The following is a 10,753-nucleotide window of genomic DNA, read 5'->3' as shown; positions in this document are numbered from 1 at the left end:
CTTCAGATTCCCATCAGTTACAAACACCACAAGCAAGTGGAGTTATTTCAAAAGCAACAGCCTTGTTTCCTGAGTGATCTGTGCTCAAAGAATTAGAAACTCATCCTGTGTATCTAGAAGGGAGACAGTTTCTGTAGTGCAGGAGATGTGAGTCAGACTTGGAATTACAGAGCACAGTGCCAAGGCGAAACCTTTCCCTAGATTTGTACCATTTCCTCCTCCCTTTGCCTTTAGATGTTATTTCCTTACATCCTCTTTTTCATCGGCTCTATTTTTGCTGAGTTGTCCCTTGCTTCACTTCCAATGAAAATCCAGGAGACTCGGTGCTCTGAAAAATTCTGAATTTGGCAATTTTGATTTTTCTTAAAGGAATATAAATGCTTCTTACAACACCCCCCCCCCCCACACACACACACATTTTCGTCTTCCTGGAAGATGATACAGTATCCTAGATGGTTGTGACAGGGGTTGAGAGATCAACAAAGTCCAGCTTTGCAGAGACACCTGTCAAGTTGGGGGTTAGCAGCTGCCATGGAGTCTGCCCACTGCAACCTCGGGGAAAATCGTACCCACATGGGTGTGTGACTCCACTGATGGGGAACTGGAAATGGTGAGAGGTTCTAAGGGAACACAAATGTCGGGCAGAACTTGCAAACAGGCCTAGTACATCCTGGGAGAAAGTGCCTGAGAGCCCAACCCTGGGAATCGGGCAGAGAGAAAACCTGGAGAGTAGTTGGCCAATGAAAAATGATCCTCGTGATCAAATTAATACTCTGAAAACGACTCTAAAGTAAGACGCGCTAACTTGGGTCAGGCTCTGGACATTGGGGTGGGCTCAGGTTCTCACATGAGCCCCCCACACTTGGGGAATTTCTTTGAGATGCTAGGACCGTCGAGGAGGGGAAGGGAAAGAACCTAGAGGCTGAATATTCGGCTTCTTGCTCCCAGGCCCAGGCAGCCCAGCCTGCAGGATTACACGAGATAGGATCGAGTCCAAGGGGGTCCCCAGCGAGGCGAGGCGAGGCGCGCCGGAAGGAATCTAAGAGTTTAATTAACTACCCCTTCCCCCAGCACACACGCCAAGTGAAGAGAGACCCAAATAGGCAATCCCCAAACCGTTTGATCAGAGGAAATTGGGTTTGTCTTTTCCCCCGCGTCACCCCTTCCTGTCTTTCAATCCATCAGGATTGTTGGTTTAAAAAAAGGGGGAGGGAGCATAAAATCGGGGGCGGGGCGGAGGAGAAGAGCGAGCTGCACTTGAGAACCTGGGCTGCGCCAGGGTGAACTTCATCTCGCAGCTTACCCGCCCCCAGCTCCGCGCCGCCGGCTGCTCGCCCAGCGGGTCCTGCCCAGCTCGCCGCCCGTCCGCCCGCACGCACTCCCGGCCGCGCCGCCCCGCGCCCGCGCGCCTTCCGGAGCCGGGCACCGACCTCGCCGCTCGGGGCCGAGCCGGGGCGCGCGTGGGTGCGCGCCGAGCGGCCTGGATCCCGCGGCGGTGTCCGCGCTCCGCGTTTTCGCTCCCGCCGGGCCCCGGAGGCCGAGGGCGGGGTGCGCGGCGGCGCCGCGGCGCGGGGCTCCGGAGTCGGAGCGCACTCTGCCTGCAGCCCGCTGCGAGCGCCGCCTTCCGCGGCCGCCGCCGCCGCCGCCGCCCGACAGCGCGCCCCGGAACATGCCCGCCGCGCGCCGCCTGCGCTGACTTCCCCGAGGGGCCCCGCGGCCGGCGCGGCGACTTGCCGGGCTCTCTGGATGGTTCGCTGGCTGCCCGCCCTCGCCCACCCCTGACCCCGCGGACCGCAGCACCGCAGACCTGCCGCGGCGCGGAGGACCGTCCAGCCGACCGCTCTCTGCCTCGCGCGGGGTGAGTGGCAGCCCGGCTCCCGCCGGCTCTGCAGAGGGGCTGCGGCGCGGCAGTGGGGGGCGAGCGCCGGACGGGAAGGGCTAGGCACCCAGGGGGTCACTGCGGGAGGTTGGGGGGGGGGGTGCTGTGACATCCAGGCTGGGCCGGCAGAGCAGACAGCAAGGGAGAAGGGCATAATCTGCTTGTTGGGCTGTGTAGACGGTGAAAGCAGATACTAGGTTGCAGCACCGACAGGGCTTCAGATAGGCTGTCCGCATGGCTCCGGTTTGCTGCATCACTACCAACTCTTCCCCTGATTCTCTCCTACGTGGAAACCCGTTCAGTGGCCCCAGAGTCGGGGCGATGAGGGGCGCAGGGAGGCGAGGGTGCGTCGGCATGTGTCCGCCGCTTGGGATCTCCTGTCACCTACTGGCCTCCGGAGGGAGGGTGCTGATTCCCTCCCAAGGCTCTGCGGGAAGGGCCGGTTGCTTTTCGGCAAGGGTGCTTCGGCTCCCCCGCGCCCCCCACCCCCATCCTCGACAAAGGTATTTTCTGAAGGTAGCACGTCCCTGGAAAAGAATGGGAGCGTCTTCCTCCCTTTTCGGCAGAAAAAAAAGTTGGAGAAACTGGGCATGTTAATTATTAGCAGGGCCGGGACTCGGGATGCAGCAGAAAGCTGTTAAAATTTCATTGCCCTCTAAGAAAAACAAACGACATCGCCAGTGACCATCGGCAGTGCCATATTATCTGGGGGGACTTGGGGGTAATTGCCCACAGATTGTCTTCAGGAGCCTGAAGAACGACATACGGATGGCACCGCACTGAGTTCCAGCCTGGCTGAGGGCGATTCAGAGTCAGAACCCAAAGGTGTTCGATTGCTGATTTTCTAAAGAGTATGGGAGGCAAGTGCGGCCATGAACAAGGTGAAGAGCGCAGCCTGGGAGCCTGCCTAAAAGGAAAAAAGCCCCTGGAAAGATGTGGCCTCTCCGGAGAGGTTCACATGCATCTGTGCTGTAAAAAGCATGCATGTGTATGTGACTTTTAGAATGGATTTGATGCAGGACGCTTTGTACCTAACAAAATCCAACGTGAGCATGCCTTACAGTTTCGTGTCCCTCTCTCTTCATTTTAATCAGCTGTGTGTGCAGCTGGTGTTACATAATTGACGTGCTTCACCCTCAGATTATTTTTTAATGTACTTTTGGAGGAAGGGGAACTTCTGCTGTCCCTTCAGACAAGCCCAAGGTGTAGACCAGCAAGGGTTGCTGGATGTTTGCCCTGGTCCGGCTCCAGATGTGTGAGCTCAGCTGTTGCCTGTCACTTAGGTGACAACTGGCCTTTTCCCACTAAGCCTTTGCTGTCTCCATTCTCCTCAGCAAAGTGTCAGTGTTCAGCCGCCTTCTATTATCAAGAGTGGACTGCAGCCCCTTGGGGAGGCGGCAGTCTTGTTTGACCATCCTCAACAATATGTGTTTTCAGGCTCTAGGAAGGGGGGGGAAATCCCATGACAGCAAGATAGATACATTTTGAATTGAGCACCAACTTAATCCAAAGATTCTGCTTTAATCAAGACAGCTCTGGAAGGATGACGCAATATTTGTCAAGCCTTTTTCCCTGGAACAATATTTACTCCCACCAAGGGATTTTCAACTTAAACAGCAGCCATTTATCTTGCTGTCTGGTGGGGCCTGGTTCGGGTTGCCTCCAGTGGGGTCCTAGCCTAGGTGGCTGGTTTGGCCTGGGACAGGAATCTGTCATTGTAACCCAGCTGGAGCCCGAAGAAAGCAAAATACAGCACCTGCTGGTACCAGGGGGGGTTTCTAACTGCCATCAACTGGCCAGTCAGGAAACACAGAAGGAGATATTTTACAAGCCCTTCCAGAAATGTTTATACAGAGGATTTAAAGGTTAACAATGCATGTGTTCTACATATTAAAACTAAAGGTTCTGGAAACAAATGGACATTACCCACAGTTAAGAGTCAGCACGCTTGCTGATGGACTCGAAAATCTGTTTTAATAAGTCATGGCTAACAATAGTGACTCATTCTTGTGAATAAATCTAGAAGGAAGGAAAGAAGGAGGGAAGGGAAGGATCAAGGGAGGGAGGGGAAGAGAGGAGGAAAGGAGGAGGGAAGAGCTGGATGGTACATAGAGGTGGCCATGTTGATGTGAGCAAATGGGTTTAGTAAATTAATTTTTCCATCCTTAATTTGGTACTTACTGTTGATTTGTCACCGTGTGATCCTGTTGGTTTACAGATTTTTTTTTAAGAAAAGTTATCTATTTTACTAAAGTGACAGATTCAATCAGTTCTGCTAACAATACCAATGAAACTTAAAAAGTTTATCATGTTTTTGTAATCAACTTCCATGGAACCACCGTTTGTCTCTATAATAAAGGAGATTGCAATGAGTCAGCTTTGGTCATGCAAATAAAATCTAATATCAGCTGGAAGGAAAAAAAAAAACCTTGTAGGGTTAATAGCTAAACTATTAAGTTTAGAGTCAGATGTGGGTGAAAGTCTGATTGCTACTGATATCCTCTCCTATGAAAATTCTGAAAAGACACACAAAAAAAAGTTAAAATTTGAGGTTTCTTTAATGAAGGATTTGAAAAATTAAGCTGAAATCTAAGTTTTAAAAAGTGGCATTATAAAATAATTTTTCTAACAACTTTGATAATTCCTTGAAAGCAAAACACAGAGTTGAATATTATGAGTGATGTTCATATTATTCATGGAATGGAATGAGAATCTTTAAAAATTACCTTCCAGTAATTAAGTAACTCTTAATGGCCTAAACCTGTAGTTTGTATTTTCCAATGGGAAATGATTTTCAGAAAAAATGATCATTACCAGTATTCTAGTTAATTGCAGTCAGTTTTCTGGTTAAAGTAGTTCATAAAGAGTAGATTTTTCCTTTTAAAGAAGGGAAGTAATTTAAAAAGTCAAAGTGATTCTCATCTGTGCATAGAAATGTTAAAGATGCCACTTGACCAGGATAGACCCCTTCCTGTTGGAAAGATAGCTCTCTCGCTCTTTTCCCCTCACTTTTTGTAAAATAATATCAATTGTTTAACTCTTATTAGTGTGTATTCAATTTGCTTATAGCCACATGTAATTATTCCATAATAAAGAGGTGTTAAGAAAGTGAATGAATTGGATTTCTTGGTTGGTTGGTGTTTTAAGGGACCCTTACGGCTTTTTCTTTTGGTCACAGAACAAAGCATTTTCATTTTGTGCACTAACATCTTTGGAAGGCTGTTGTGAGAGCAAACACACTGGAAGAAGAAAGTCCAATAATCTAGGTGCCAAGTCCCGTATTGTTGCCGTTCCTCGAAACCTCGGGCAGCATGTGGGGCCAGCGCTCCAGAGCAGGGTACGGGGACAGAGATGGCACCCGGAACCACAGCAGTCCCCCCACTTCTGGACTTCACCATCTCCCATAGACACAAGTGTACCACCTCAGCTCCCACCACCACCCCGTAACACAAGACCACACTCAGTTTGCAGCTGTGCTGAACTGAAGTCAAGGAGGGTCACTGCATGTGTGTTGGTGAAGGAACACTTGGAGCAGTGGAAATGGGGGATCCAGCTAAGCCCATGTTTCCCTCATTCCCCTCTCTCCCGAAGGAGGGATGGTGGGAAGAGGCATACATTCCAAGTTGGAGCATGCTGATGTCATGACGCTTCTGGCGCGGAGATACGGCGAATAATCGGATCACTTCCCTGTGTGCCAGAATGACACGATTTTTCCAAGAACCAGTCCTGAGCCAGTGGTCCACTGGCACTATTTCCAGTTACTAGAGGGGATCAGACCTCTCAAAGAAAATGGAATAATTCCTCCTGTGTTTCTGTGTTGTTCACTTGTTTAGACTAAATTCCAAAATGCATTTTGGTCACTTTTGAAGGGACCTCTCTAGGAACAAGAGTGATTGCCCATCCTGAAGGGATTAGACCTTTCCAGCTTCATTTCCTTATAAAGAGAGATTTTAAATTTAAAATACAAATAAAAATGTCAGCAAGGCAGATGCCAGCGTAAACATTTTGAAACTTAAAGCTGTAAACTAGCAAATAGCTTTCATTTACCTTACCTAACTTTCCCCCAACCCCACCCCCAACCCCCATCCCCCATCCCCCCCATCCCCTGTCCCACTTAGCTTTACTTAACTTCCCACCCGCTTTCTGTAAGTTTGGTCCTAAGTGATCCCTCTGACCAATTAAACTGCAGTTGTATTTTTCTCACTGGTAGATTTGGGGTCAACTCTTGGGAGAGGTGCCTTTCATTTCTAGTGGATTGCACTTCAGGAAAAAAAAAAAAGTTAGGGCTGTGTTATTTCAGTTGTTCTAGAACTGAAGTCATATACTCCTAAGAGTTTTGACCCAATTGCTGATTTATAGCATTCCCCAGCTTTTGCTTTGTGTATGCTTCTCTGTTTCCTTCTTTTCTCATTGGGTCTCTGGAAAGAAAGATTTGTCAATAATACAGTGGAAATATTGCAGTCAGATGCAGACCGGTAAGTAGACGACTCAGTGCAGTGTGCTCTCACTCAGCTGCCCTTCTTTTATCCGAGGCAGATCCCACAGCTCGCAATTATGGTCTTTGACTTTGGTAACAATTCTGTTTGAAATGTTTCCAATTACACACAATATTGGCGGCATGTAGCAGCTGCATGCCAAAAAGCATTTCGAAGCATGTTCCAAGAATCAGGCTGTGATTGCTTTTAATTTAAATAAAGGCTATTTGGTTTCCTGTGAAGTTTTTTATAACCACCTCCCCCCCCCATTTTTGTTGCCTTAAAAAAAAAAAGTCTGATATAAAGTAGCCACCACTTAACAAGATACAATATTGGTCCTGGTTTGTAGGATGGCCCTTTGCTTTAAGCAAGCATAACTGAACTTTTCATTAAAGGAAATTTTAAAGAAACATTGTACAGTAGTTTGGATTTCCCCAAAGAATAAGAAGGGAAGAGGTTATCTGATCACATACTGTAAGTAGCTAATGTTTTCAGGTTTCCCCGCCCCTTTCTTCTTTAGCCAAATATCATTCTAATTATCTTTGTAGGGGCACCTGGGTGGCTCAGTCGGTTAAGCCTCTGACCGGTTCAGGTCATGATCTCTTCCTGAGCTTGAGCCCTGCACCGGGTTCTGTGCTGACAGTTAAGAGCCTGGAGCCTGCTTCAGATTCTGTGTCTCCCTCTCTCTCTGCCCTCCCCTGCTCCCACTCTGTCTGTCTCTCTCTCTCTCAAAATTAAATAAACATAAAAAAAAAAAATCCCCTTGTGGGGAAACTTAAATTATCTTTTTAGGTCACTGGAGACTATTTGACATACTGTCTTCAGATTTTTCTATTTTACTTTTGTGAGCCCATGATCATGTGTTAAAAATACATTAAAAGAGTAGAGAGAGGTCAATAAGAATATTCTTTAAAGGAGTGGTGGGGGCGGTGGCGGTGGGGGGGGGGCAATGGGGGGGGGGGGGACCAGCAAATAATTCCACTATTCTGCAGCAACCAGGCCCTCCAGATCTGCCCCCTCTGTGGGGTTGAAATTTCTGAACACTGAAACCTTTTAAAACGGTAGTGGTTTCAATCTTTTAATAGCTACCAGATATACCTGACTTATTAAATCTGAAAATAAGAAAATATACACTCTCAGGACTTGGAGTGAAGCGATTGGTTATAGCACCCGGGCGGCGGGGGCGGGGAGGGTTCTGTTTCCAGGATAGTTTGTTGGCCCATTTGAAATGTAACACCTAGAGCTAGAGGGTATCCAATAACTGAGGTGCTAAGATGGTCCTAATTAAGGTGTTTTCACATAGGCTCTTTCAATCCTGGCAAAAACATCCTATAGAATATAGTGCTTCTTTGGGTTGAACAGTAGTTGACTTGCATAAATGCCAACATCTCTTCTGGCATTTTTGGAAATCTTCCATAGCGTAATAAATAGTGCTGTATAATCCAAATTTGTAAATGCCATGTTTCATGTAGCCCCTGTAGAGACAGCTGAAATTAACCCAGGCTGCTAGGAATCATTGAGATCCTGGAGGCTACTGCCTAAATCCAAGGTACTACCTTTAACGAACGATAGTGAAGGCGTTTGATATAATCTAGGAGAAAGCGTGAGGTTGGATTTCATGTAGCAGTGTCTTGTGAAGAAGTGCCCTCCGACTGATGCTTAGACTTCTCCTTTATCCTTGAAACACTGTCTTGCAATTAATTTTAATTCTAAAAATTTCCTTTTTAGAGGAAATTTGCTCAGCTCGAGGTAAAACGAGGTTTATGTTGCTTTATCAGCTGAGCACCCCAGCCTGCCAGATACATGCCCCACCAGGCCCATTGCTATAGTGACAAAGCCCACAGTAACCATAGTTGAAATAGAAAGTCTATTAAAACCCTTTTCTATATTGGCCATCTCCTCTGCCCTAGTTAAAATGCTGTCTTCTGGACACACACACACACACACACACACACAAATACAAGTGCATATATACCACTCTTTCAGTCTAAAAATAGTAAACTGATTTAAACCATGTTACAGTTTCACCAAAAGCATTTGCGCTTCTTTTTTTTTTCTTTTATCTCACTGATAAGCAAATAATATGGTAATCTCCTGAAGACACTCAGGACTTGTTAACCGTAATTGATATTTCCAACTATGTTATTTACATGCTTGGATAATCTAAGGTCCTTAGTTAGGATCTGAAAAAGAGCTAGTGTGGCATTTTGTTTTGTTTTAAAACATCACTTCCAAACAATTTAGGGAACGGTTAGATTTTATGTGCAAAGACTGCTTAGTGCTCCAGTGTTGAAACACTTATTGTAATGTGTGTCAAAAAAAAGACGGCATTTTAAATTCTTCTGTGACTATGTAATAAGTGTGTTCGGAGCTTGGAGGATGCGCATGTTACATAATTTTTAGAAAGAGATAAAGTGAGGTCTGAAGTACCTTAGAGAATCACAGATGTTTCTTGTAAGGAAATCCATATGCTTCCTACAAATTTTGAACTGCTTTCTGATGCTTAGCCTTGTTAATTGCAAGGATCACATGAATAATTTCATTGAGTTCCTTAGTTCTTATTTACACAAGCCTTGAGAAAGGAGCTGAAGTGATAAACAACTTGCTCCCCCCACCTAATTCTAAAGTACTTTGGCCCTTATGTTTTTGTGAATGTGAAGGGAGGGAATAAAATATACAGAGAAGATGTTTGTGTTTAGTTAACGTAATCATGTAAGTTTCCTTTGTGGGCCTTCTATAAGCTTAAACAGCTTGCCAGGCTAATAGCCAAAAACATGTCCTTAAGTACTGCCAAACACGTTAAAGGCAGACCAGTCTTTCTTCATATTGAGGTGTTAGAAATGTTTTTTTTTGATCTTCTGAATTTTAAGGAATAAACCAGAAAAATCACTCTCTTCTCCCCCTCCTTATCTGTGAAACCCAAAATTATTATTCATTGCAGTGCTGACATGAGAAACTGATAGGAATAATGATATTTATTTGAGAATGTTTTAAACTAGCTTGACTTGGCTGTTTAAGGAGGAAGCAACCAGCTTGCTATGGTGTATGATGGGTCTTTTGCTATTTATATGTTTGTCTTGCCCGTTGACACTGGCTTTTTACTTTGGTTCAGTAATTTCTGGCAAGTACTGGTCAGTTTATCCTGTCTCTTCTTGAGCAGAGCTTCAAGAATAGTGCTAGGGTGCCTGGGTGGCTCATTCAGTTAAGCATCCTGTTTGGCTCAGGTCATGATTTCTTAGTTCGTGGGTTTGAGCCCTGTGTCGGGTTCTGTGCTGACAGCTCAGAGCCTGGAGCCTGCTTCAGAAACTCTCTCTCTTTCTGTCCCTCCCTGGCTCACACTCTCTGTCTCTCAAAATAAATAAACATTAAAAAAAAAAAAAAAAGGAATAGACAATAGTGATGTGGTATAATAATGCAGAAAAAGACAGCTTTTCTCCAGTCTCTTTCTGAAAATCAGGAAAATTAGACTGTAATATATAGCTGTGTGATTTTGGGGAGGCCTCTCAACCTCTCTGGGCCTCAGTTTCCTCATATTTAAGTGAGGGAATTAGGCTAGATCAGTACATATTAACCAAAGGTTTGAATCATAAATGTCTGTGCAGCTTTTTCAAAATACAAATACACAAAGATTTTAAGGCAGGAGGTTTTGAGTGTGGTCTTGCACATTTAGCCTGAAAAGGCTTCGTAGGTAATTCGATGCGCAGCTGTGGTTAAGAGCCACTAAATCAGATGATCTCTAAGATTTCCTTCTAGTTCTAAAATTTTGTTTCTAATCCTACTAAGCTGAACTGCTTTTCTTTCCTTCTTTCCTTTCTCCCTCCTTCCCTCACCTCTATGTTTATTCCTCATGTTGCTGTCAAAAATTTATAGATACCGCGGTAGCCCAGTTTCAAGATGGTCTATGTTCTGCTCTTGTAAATACTACTGGTAATTAATGTGAGGGAGGGACCATGTCTGCTCACCATTGCATACCCAATGCCTACCTAACATGGCCTGGCACGTGACAAATAGAGAGAGCCAAGAAAGTCAGGAAACTTTTTGAAAATGTAATATTACGTTCCAAAATAACATGCTCAATATGCTTTTTGTCAACATTCCAGATACCTTTCCAAATTAAAAACGATGGATATAATTGTTCATCTGAAAAACAACATGACAAATATATCATTTTCCTTCTGTTTCCAGACTTTTGGAATATCCCGTAGTGTATCGATTATTTTCGGGGGTCCAGATTAACAACTGCTCTCACTGCTTTAAATTCAGAAATACAGAAATAACAAGTGTCGGCAAGGATGTGGAGCAAAAGGAGTGGGAGTGTAAATTAGCAGCCATTGTGGAAAACAGTATGGAGGTTCCTCAAAAAATTAAAAGTAGAAATACCATATAATCCAATAATTCT

The 10,753-nt window shown here is 45.3% G+C and overlaps 1 protein-coding gene across 1 annotated transcript in view; it reads left to right on the top strand.

The window, feature by feature from the left end:
* The first annotated feature begins 1,733 nt into the window (after positions 1 to 1,733).
* Positions 1,734 to 10,753, top strand: part of PRICKLE1 (prickle planar cell polarity protein 1) — a 112,032-nt gene continuing 103,012 nt past the window's right edge. Inside the window, exon 1 of the mRNA XM_030322347.1 lies at positions 1,734 to 1,858. The gene's annotated coding sequence lies outside the window, so the exon portion shown is untranslated. The remainder of the gene's footprint in view (positions 1,859 to 10,753) is intronic.

This window comes from Lynx canadensis, chromosome B4 (assembly GCF_007474595.2).
Source record: "Lynx canadensis isolate LIC74 chromosome B4, mLynCan4.pri.v2, whole genome shotgun sequence".
NCBI classification, from domain to species: domain Eukaryota; kingdom Metazoa; phylum Chordata; class Mammalia; order Carnivora; family Felidae; genus Lynx; species Lynx canadensis.
The sequence above is the reverse complement of the archived record's forward strand: the minus strand, read 5'-3'. Positions and strand labels throughout refer to the sequence as shown.